Here is an 11,636-nt window from a genome sequence, read left to right on the forward strand (position 1 = left end):
TACATGCTATGATGCAACTAATATAGACATTCTAATGCAAGTGATTCTATCAACTAATATGACATGTAAACTAAATGCAAGTCCTAAGTTCACATTGTTATACCTCATCAATCAAAATAAAGCCACATAGTCATTAACATAGAGAGGAAAAAGGAGATTGGAAAGATCATACCATGCGGTCTTCATGATCCTCATGTCTCGGATGTGGCGTAGTCAATCAATGTGAACAAGGATGAACAAACACAATATATATAAAACAATATATACATGACTACACTACAAAAGGAAATGAACTTGTTTTTGGGTTTTTCAATTTTTCAAATTTTTATGGGTTTTGTTTTTATGAAATTAAAAGACATATTTTTGTGATTTTTCAAATTTTTCAATTTTTATCATTTTTGGAATATAAATTCCCATCCCCCATTTTATTTTGGACATTGTCCTCAATGTACATGTAGGAGTAGAAATAAAAAGGAAATACATGTTTTTGGATTTTTGATTTTTTGGAAATTGAAGTGCAAATGCAATGATATGATAAGAATGAATGCATGCTCTAACTAAATGCAATTCTATATGACATATATAACAAATGAATGCAATCTAAACTATACTATATGATGCATGATTTCTATTAAGCTATGGTCACCTATGATCAAACCTCCCCAAACCGGTTTAAACACTATTTCTAGTGTAGAAATGAATAGGTTTGGTCATTAGTAACTATGCATGAATTCTATTCTATATGCAACTATCTACATGAATCATATGAAATATATTACAATATGAAGTAACTAATGTAAATGCAATATGGGATATAATACGATTGCATGCGAAAACTATACTAAACGCAATATATATACAAAAGAGATAGGGAAAGATGGGTATCATACAAATGGAGGTGGTGAGGTAGGCTTCTTTCACTCGTCATCCTCATCTTGATCATAGCCATAATGATGAGAGCTCCCGGCTTGATCATACCCGCTTGCTTGACCCCAATACCCTCCTTGGTCAAATTCTCCCCCTTGATTCGAGTACCCTACACCTTAGCTAGAGTGCCCTCCGTCGCCTCGACCCCAAGCTTGGTTCCCTTGATTAGGGAACAAGAGTTCCGGTTGTGCCCAAGAGGGCAAAGGACCATTAGGGTCAACATACCCTTGTTGAGCCATGTTATAGTATTGGCGGTAGAGGGCCAAGTAGTTGTCTTCCCTCCCTTCATGTACCCCTAGGTCCACTCTATTCATGAGTGCCATCAAATCATTAATACCCGGGTTATTGGGGATTGCCGGCCTAAATTCGGTATATGGAGTAGGGTATGGCGGGATAGGTACGTAGGAAGGTGGGCGAATAGGCCTTCCCGGTGCTCCACGAGGTATTTGGCGGTGCGGCTCTTCCCTTGGAGGGGGATTGTCAAGAATTTGGATATCAAGGAGGTAGCTTGGTGGGGGCGAGTATGGGCTCAATCTTGGGTCAATGCCCGATATCTTCCAACCTTCAAGGATCATCGAAGTGCATCCTTTGGTGTGCCACTCTACACTCCCTTCCCGAGTGTATTTACACCATCGGTGACTGTGGAAGATGGTGTGCTCATCAATCAAAGTCTTCCCCTCAAGAGGAATATAGGTTCCTCAGGCATTGAACCCGGGACAAAGGTGGTGGGCCAACGTGGTAATTAGACCTCCCATCAGGAAGGTCTTGAGTTGGGTGGTTCCTTGAGCAAAATCATTGAACCTAGTAAGTATCTAAAGTGGCGTATTGAAGTTATAACGCATCACCGCTCGAACATTCAAATAGGACTCAAGAAAAGTTAAGTCGATGAGAGTACACCTATCTTGTTCGTACCTCCCATTGATAGTACCGGCCACAAAGCGCTCGGTGAATAGAATCACCGGATGTTGGATGGCGAAGGTGTGGCAATGCTTTGGGTGGATAAAATTTCTCCCGGAGATAGCCTTCCAAAGAAGGTCCACACCAAAATTATCGGGCTTTTCGGTATAGTTGGTGGGTACTTCAAGACCGAAAACATAGGCAAATTCCTCAAGCGAAAGACGATGGTCTAGGTTGCATAACCTAAACTCCATGCCCACATTGGTGTGGGTATTTGTCACAATGTGAAGGCTACTCAAGAATTCAAGTGTGAGACAAAGGTAAGTCTCCTCGTGGGCATGGAAAAGTTTTCCAATGCCAAGGCCATTAAAGAACATCTCGGTAGAGTACCTTATCTTAAGGATTTCCAACACCCTAGTATCTACAAATTGAGTGGGTTCGTAGTTCTTACCTAGTAGCTTGACAATGTTTGTGCGGTGGTCATCGGATTCAAAGAGCACCTCTTGAAAGTGGTCGAGTTGTTCAATTCCTCCCCTCATTAAGGGTTGGGAGCTCCTTGGTAGTACTATCTCTCGCGGCGTTGAAGAGGTTGATCCCTTGCGCTTCTTCCCGAATGATTCAACCAATTTCTTAGCCTTTCCCTTGGTGTTCATCAATGGTGCCATTTTGGTGTGGGTGAAGGGAGTGTTTTTGAGGATGGGAGGGTGATTTTGAGGGTTGAGATGAGTGTTTTAGGGTTTGATAAAGTGAGGAAATGAGGGAGAAAGGGGGTGATTATATAGAAGAAAGGGGGAATCCAAACGGATAAGAGTGGGTCAAATCCATTTTATCCGAAAGAACAGGGCAATCCGAGCGGATTTCCATCGGGACGGGCGGATTGTGAGAGAAGAAGACGGGCGTCTTTGCTCAAATCCACACGGATTCTAACACAGCAATTTTCCTTCGTTGAGAGGTGGAAAAAGTCGGGCGTCTTGCGTCTGGGACGTGCGTCTTGGTCGGGACGGGCGTCTTGCGCAAAATCCGTCTGTATTCAGGTGCAGCACAAAATTTCGTTTCTGGGTGATATACGGGACCGGCGTCCCGTAAAGAAAACGGACGTATTTTCCAGGACGGGCGGTTTTGCTCGAATCCGCACGTCTTCCTCTACAGCTTTAATCATTTCTTCGCCGTGGGCCCTGGTCGGGCGTCTTCTGCTCCTTTCTTTCTTTTTCTTTCTTTTTCGTGAAATAACACACTCCTTTCACCGATTTTCTCTTTTTCCTTATCTTTTTCTGAAATTTGCTCATGAAACATGTAAGATGACTCTCTCTCTCTCTCTCCTCTCTCATGCAAGAAATTAAATGCAAATGCGATAATGTACAATATTACACAAATTAAAGGGTCCAAGAAATATCTTACAAATGGTGGTTTGAGGTAGGACTCCACCAAACTAGTTCCATTTGTAAAAATTCTTATCCATAGAGCTCAAGGCTCTTAATAAAAGATCAAAAGCTTGTGAACAAGCTCCAAATAAGAACAAGTATAGGTCGCTCAATTTGAATATGAAATTTGGCCAAGGAAGCTTGTAGAATGTTCTTTCCCTTGCTTTGTCCTTAGCGTTAGAGCTTTCCCGATGCTTCAAATAAATAAGCCCATGATTCTTGTCGACACTAAGCATGAAGTGTGGTTCATTTTCATCCGTAGACTTCCACTTACCAACTTCTTCTTCAATTTCGGTGATGGTGATAGCATTTTGATTTTTCAATCCTTCCAAGGTAGAAGGAGATTTTTCATAACATTGATGATCGGATACCTTAGGAGTTGAGATTGTGGGTGCCAAATCTTCACAAGTAGCCTCACGAGCAATTTTCTCTTTGAGCTTTTTCATCAAGTAGCTCTTGTATGAAACTTTGGCCTTTTGAAGAAGGTCTATCATATCCTCTTCAATGATCATTGACTCCATGATAGGTGTCAAGTGATCTTCGTGAGGAATAAAGGAAGGACGTCCTTCTTCATGATAGGGTATCTCAAAGGTCTCAAGGATAGGCTCCTCAAGCAAGGTGATATTATGAGTCCATCCGTTAGGTTCATCGTCATTGTTGCTATCTTCATATGAATTATAAATGGGGGGCTCCATGCAACTCTTTCTCCAACAACCCAACATTTACTTCAAAGGACACACCCTCATACTCACAAAGGTTAAGAGTATTTGGTTTATTTAACCTCATGTCTTCATCATCAAATACCACACTCTCATACTCACAAGAGCTCAAGGAGGTTGGATCTTCCCATTTCTCATTTTCCATATCAAAGGTTACTACTTCAAATTTGCATTCATGCTCAATGTCCAAAGAACGGTGGGGTTTGGTTGCTTGGGATTTTCTTAATTGGGCAATTTGAATTTCCAATTCTTCTCTTTGGACGACAATGTCTTGAAGAACATCATCCCTTCTTTGGTTCTCTTCTAGCATTTGTTTGAAGAAGTTTTGTTGATCTCCCATCATTTGGAGAATCACTCTTTGCATGGGTTCATTTTCTTGTTGTGGGTAGGTGTGAAAGTGGTTGTATTGTGGCATTTGGAATTGGTTGTAAAGTGAGTATTGGGTGGGTGGTTGTTGTGGATGTTGGATGTGGTGGTTTTGGTGGGAAATATTGGGGTAGTAGTTAGGATTTTCATTGTATAAATAGTAAGGTAGGTTTGTGTTGACTTGCTCCTCAAACTCCCCATACCCATAGTCACACTCAAAAGATCCACCACATACTCCATATGTCAAGTCTTGCATCATCATGGTCAAGATAAAGATACAACTACAAACATGGGAACTACACAAAAACGGTAAGAACAATCCTTGAGGAACAAGTTCCTCAAGGTGAAAGCAAAATCAAAATAGACAAACAAGTAAGAACTTAATCACATAACACCGTCCCCGGCAACGGCGCCATTTTGATAGGGTGATGTCGTCACTCATCCAATCAAACACATTTATAATACTCAACAAACAACTAGTTAGCGGTAAGTTGAGGTCGATCAATGGGACGGTGTGCTTTGGGTTCTAAGTCTACCTATCTCAATTCATGCTAGTGTCACAATTTGTTTGGGGTTTGTAGTTGTGTCTAGACTAATGCAAGCAATATAATAAACCAAGCAATAAAAGAAGGATGTAAACAATTAGTTAAAGATGCTAGGATGTCATGGGGTCATAGGGGATTCATGGTTTTAGTCATACAAACATGTTTACAATTATATGCAAGTAATTAGTGTTGTGGAGAAACCGAGTTGGTTTATGTCTTACGGTTCATAGGAAGAGTTGGGTCCCGGAGCCGAATCGATTAGATTGTACAACACCTACAAGTCGACTTACTTTCCTCCTATTCAACTTCTATGCATGATCTAACAAGACTTGAGTTGGGTTATATCTTACAAGTCAAGTTGAGTAGATAAGAGATGGTTGTAAATGCAAGGATTCATAGGCTTAGCATTTCATCAAACATAACATGTGCATAAAGTTGACATCACAACAAGCAAGCAATTTAATCATGTGAACATATTAGATTAAGCATGAATCAATCCCATGTTGGTTTCCCTTAATTACCCACTAATCCTAGCTAAATGACTACTCACTCATTATCAAGTTTAACATGTTAATAAGGTTGTCAATCATACTAACAAAGCCAAACATGATGAACAAGTAATAAAGATTAACAATAATTAAAACAAGGATTAAGAGAATTATACCTATGGAGATTACAAAATAATAATGCAAAGAATAATAGAAGAACTCGATGATTGATGGAAGGTTGTCAATCTCCCAATAATAACCCAATAATCTTCAATTACCCAATAATAAACTTGAATAATAAACTTGAACAATAATTATGGAAAGATTAATGTGTAATTTGTGGAAAGATTAAAGAGTAATCTATTCTAATCTACTCCTAATCTAATCTAAGGAAGGATTTTTCTAGCTAAAAAGGATCCCCCTTTGATTATTTACAAATGGGGTAATTTATAGTAGAAATTAGGTGGATGCATTAGGGTTAACTAAGGGATAAACTAGTAATTACACTTTTTAGATGGAGCAAGGAGGAGCCGATATCTTTTGAAGGAAGGGCTTCTTTCTTTGAAGCTTTGAAGAAGACGAAAATGTGCTGGGCTGGAATCCGAGCGTCTTTGGGAGAATCCGGGCGGATTGGTGAAGAGGAAAACGGGCGGATTAGGGAGAAGACACACGGATTCCGTGCATTGTGGACGGCCGGATTTTAGAGAATCCGCTCGGGTTTGACTTCAGTTTTCGTTTTCTCTTCTATTCTTCCTTTTCCTTCACTTCCATTTTATTCTTGTAGGCTTGGTCTTTAGTTCTTGCTTCCTCCTCATACTAATCCATCAAATGCCGTCAAATAGCTTCCGAATATGCACGAAAGACGGGAATTTCCGCCTTATTAACTCCTTTCCTACAAAACATATAGAATGCGATAGAAAAGCAAATAGGAAGGTTTTGACGGATAAAATGGCCAAAGAAAGTTATAATAGTATGCAAAATGGGCTCAATTAGGGGACGAAATGTGCGCAAATAATGCTCACATCATGTCCGCCCCCTCTTTTCTCCCTTAAAATTCTCGACTCGACTTCTTAAGTCACAACCCGACGCGTATTTACAACCTACCGATCGTAAACACGAGCCTTACACATTGTTTGGTACCGTCATCGTGCATTAAATCACTTGACCGACCACTTCGACCACTAAACCATCACTAAAGCTTAAAACACTCTTTTTACTTACCAAAACGGTTTTAAACCGAGTTTTTTCCGATCAAACGAGTTATTACACTTACGTCGGTCACTCGCCATAACCATACATGTAAGTATGAGGGTGTAAAAGTCCTCTTTTATTATGTTTTCATTTGTTTCATGACTCTAACATGCTAAAACATGCATAACATGAACCAAAACATGGAATGAACGAGCCAAAACTGATTTTTGGTCTGAGGCAGAAGCCCCTTAGGTCGCCAACTAGCCCGCGCCTAAATGGGGTACTCAGACCAGAGATCAACCGTGTTTGTTCTCGTCATTTCCCTTTAATCCATTTTTCATATTTGTAATCGGTTTTCACCATTTCAAGTATTTTCGAACCATTGTCATTTTATTTCACATGTTTTAACCATAAAGCATTTTTCACCCTTGGTTCCTCATACCATGACGGTTAAATCCGTGTTTCGGTGATAATATTTGGTTAATGACATTAAAAAGGTATTTTAAAGCCTTTTATTTCATTTCTTTACATTTTCAAACAGACATATTAGTCACCAACACAAAGTCATCCTTGGTTCTACATACCATGCCGGATTTTAACCCGGGTACGATGATGAGTACCGACTAATGACATTCAAATGGTTTTAAAACAATTAATCCATAATCATTTTCAAAACTATTCATGTCAAGTTTGTCAAATCGAACCCGACACCGAATATTATCAAAATAATGATGATTATTCGAGTCGAGTTCTTCAAATCAACAAATGCGGTCTAAAACGACCCCTTCAAATCAAACCGGGTTCAAATACTCATTTTCAACACGATTAATAACGTTTTCTAAAATGTCAGAACACGGCACATAAACCGTGGGCTAACCCGCGCCTAAACAGGCTCCCCATTTCTCACTTTCAAAACCAGAAGGAGGCCCCTTACACCGCCGGCTGGCTCGCGTCTCATATAGCCGTCTGGTACATGACCTATTCCCTTCCAGCATTAGTCTAGGATGATCCCGACTCCCGTTAGCCCGGATATAGGACGTATCAGATGACTATTTGATTATCCAAAACTATATTTGCAAAATGCCTTACTAAGACAAATGGATCATGTTATGCACTCTAAATCTAATACGGTAAATGGATGTTTAATTTCCGTCTTGCATGCAAATCAATCATTAATCCAACTCGACATCTTATACTTGATACTTGGATTAAATCAACCGACTTAAAAAGCTCTCACATGTTAGGTTTAAATCATTGGATGCGCATTCATGCATTTAAACCATTTTATCAACTTTTGCATTCAACCAACCAAGATCGATCAGTAGAGGCCGCTAAACGCGGGCGGGATTGGGTGTCTGATTAAAGGGTTTCCTAATACGTACCTTCACCTCTTACTCAGAAACTTTGGATAGTGGACGACCTTATCCAGGGCGTAAGAGAGTCATTCTAGAGATAGGTTGCTAAAGAGGGACGATTTCCTTATCTTTAGTACCTATGTCAAACGCTGCTTTGTGCTTCGATTTGACCGAGGTATAAAGTGGATTTCGAACGGGTTCCAGGCATCCCACAAATGCTTGGTGGCGACTCCGAACATCTTTAATCGTTTCGAGACCCTTACCGAGACGAAACCGACCGATCTAAAACGATCCGGTCGAAAGCATTTTTACGCCACCGAGCGTGACTTTCAAAAATACCACTATACGTCCGCAGATCGGCCCGGCGTGTAGGTGGCCATGTCCACAGATTGGCGACTCCGCTGGGGAAAACTAGGACACTTACGTCTTTGTGATCCCTAGATGGTGAGACTCGAACGAGGTCTTGGTTGGAATGCATTAATTGATATTACGGTCACGGTCGAGTTCCTTGTCCGGGCCCACAACCTAACCCGTTTCGACCAATTGGCTCGTCTCGTCGGCGTGAGTTTTCTCATCCCCGCGTTTCGAATCCCGATTGAGTCAAGCATACCGTTGACGTCACACATTTCTGTTTCGTCAAAGAGCTTTCATCACTTTCGAGCACGAGGCTAGGGCACCCTCCTTACACATTTTTGTTTGGATTGGTATCCCTCTCGCAAATCGGGGTTTGATTGCTTGGTGTGTAACCCACCCTTCTAAGCCAAAACCCATGTCAGCATAATGCATAATATAATGAAACTGTGAGTGCTTATGTGCTACTTGATCATAAGTCCTTCCGTGTCATTTTTAAACTTTCAAAAACACCCTTTTCGCGCCGTTATAATTGCCATTTCAAACCTCGGTCTTTCGCCGACCGATGTACGCCTTTTTAGGCCGTCGTAATAACGATTTTCAAACCCGGTTTTTATAACCATTTCAACACGCCTTTTTAGGCCGTCTTAATGACGATTTTCAAACCCGGTTTTTATAACCATTTCAACACGCCTTTTTAGGCCGTCGTAATGACGATTTTCAAACCCGGTTTTTATAACCATTTCAACACGCCTTTTTAGGCCGTCAGAATGACGATTTTCAAACCCGGTTTTTATAACCATTTCAACACGCCTTTTTAGGCCGTCGTAATGATGATTTTCAAACCTGGTTTTGTATAACCATTTCAACACGCCTTTTTAGGCCGTCATACTGACGATTTTCAAACCCGGTTTTTATAACCATTTCAACACGCCTTTCTAGGTCGTCGTAATGACGATTTTCAAACCTGATTTTGTATAACCATTTCAACACGCCTTTCTAGGCCGTCGTAATGACGATTTTCAAACCTGGTTTTGTATAACCATTTCAACACGCCTTTCAAGGCCGTCGTAATGACGATTTTCAAACCCGGTTTTTCACAACCATTTCAAATCACATTTTTAGGCCGTTATAATCGCCGCGTCTAGACACGGATTTTAACCCGTTTCGCGCCGACAATGGCTCTTTCAAAACCCGAGAAAAGCACACACCCTTTTTCTCGAGACACTTTCGAGATCCCGAGGACCATGCACCGTCCCCGAGGCCTCTTCAAACGTTTCAAACCCGATTTTCAAAACATACAATTTTGAATTTCAAAACCGTCTTGGGAGACAATACACAGTTTTCCGAGCCGACTCAAACTCAAACCGTCTTTTGCAAATAAACTTAAGACAACCCTTTCAACTGATCGACTTGCGGAGATCTCTATCTTCGAAAGTGACGTGAGCGTGTCATTGTACACCCAATCAAAACACATTTATAATACTCAACAAACTACTAGTTAGCGGAAAGTCGAGGTCGATCCATGGGACGGTGTGCTTTGGGTTCTAAGTCTATCTATCTCAATTTATGCTAATGTCACAATTGATGGGGTTTGTAGTTGTGTCTAGACTAATGAAAGTAATGAAGTAAAGCAAACAATAAATGGAAGGATGTAAACAAATGACTAAGAGCATTAGGATGTCATGGGGTCATAGGGGATTCATGGTGTTGATCATACAAACATGTTTACAAGGTTGCAAGCAATTAATGTTGTGGAGGAACCGAGTTGGTTTATGTCTTACGGTTCATAGGAAGGGTTGGGTCCCAGAGCCGAATCGATTAGATTGTACAACACCTACAAGTCGACTTACTTTCCTCCTATTCAACTTCTATGCATGGTCTAACAAGACTCGAGTTGGTTTATATCTTACAAGTCAAGTTGAGTAGATAAGAGATGGTAAAAATGCAAGGATTCATAGCCTTAGCATTTCATCAAACATTACATGTGCATAAAGTTGACATCATAACAAGCAAGCAATTTAATCATGTGAACATATTAGATTAAGCATTAATCAATCCCATGTTGGTTTCCCCTAGTTACCCACTAATCCTAGCTAAAATACTACTCAGTCATTATCATGGGAAACATGTCATTAATGGTGTCAATCATCACAACAAGTATAAACATGATAATGGAATGAAGAATTGAACAATAAAGAGTAAAGAGTAAAGGAATTATACCAACTTAAGATGATCCAAACAATAAAGCAAAGAATAATAGAAGAACTTGATGATTGATGGAAGGTTGTCAATCTCCCAATAAACCCAATAATCTTCAATTACCCAATAATAAACTTGAACAATAATTAAGGAGAGATTAATGTGAGATTTGTGAAAAGATTAAAGAGCAATCTATTCTAATCTACTCCTAATCTAATCTAAGAAAGCTTGATTTAATCTAACGAAACTTTCTACTCTAAAAACTTGATGAGATCCCCTCTTTTGATTATTTACAAGTGGGGTATAAATAGTAGGGATTCATTAGGTTAACTAAGGCTAAACTAGTAATTACACTTTTGATATTTGAGCAGGGAGACGCCGGTATTTTTCGAAGGAAGGGCATCTTTCTTTGAAGCTTGAAGAAACGGATTTGTGCTGGACTGGAATCCGGGCGTATTGGTGTCGGGACGGGCGGATTGTAGCAGGGGAAGATGGGCGGATTTGGGTGAAGACGCACGTCTTCTGTGGTTTGGGGACGGCCGGATTCTAGAGAATCCGCACGGGTTGGAGTGCAGTCTCGTTTTCTCTTCCATTCTTCCCTTTTCTTCGCTTTCATTTTATTCTTGTGGGATTGGGTCTTTAGTTCTTGTTTCCTCTTTAATCTTAGCTCGTCAAATATCACCAAATAGCTTCTAAACATGCACGAAAGACAGGGATTTCTGCCTTATTCTCTTCTTTCCTACAAAATACAGGAGATGCACTAGGAAAGCAAAATAGAAAGCATTTGACGGATAAAACGGCTATGGAATGTTATATAAATATGCAAAATAGGCTCAATTAGGGGACTAAATATGCGCAAATAATGTTCACATCAAATATCCCCAAACCGAACCTTTACTCGTCCCGAGTAAAGAGGTGGCAAAAACTAGACCTTTATTTAAACTAACCTACTAATATGACCGATATGAGACAATTAGCGGGTCTCACTCCGCCCCTTCAACTCACAACAAGACAACCATGAGGTAGGATGCCTTCTTGCAAGGCAAGGTGGGTCTTGCCAAAATGGCGACACATCCAAACATTAAGCACACAAAATCAAATAATGGATGCATATACAAAAGGAATAGCCACTTCCTCATCAAGTGGCGGAGGTACTAAAGGGGAACAAATTTAA

The sequence above is a fragment of the Silene latifolia genome, chromosome 3 (genome assembly GCF_048544455.1).
Source record: "Silene latifolia isolate original U9 population chromosome 3, ASM4854445v1, whole genome shotgun sequence".
Classification (NCBI taxonomy): Eukaryota; Viridiplantae; Streptophyta; class Magnoliopsida; order Caryophyllales; family Caryophyllaceae; genus Silene; species Silene latifolia.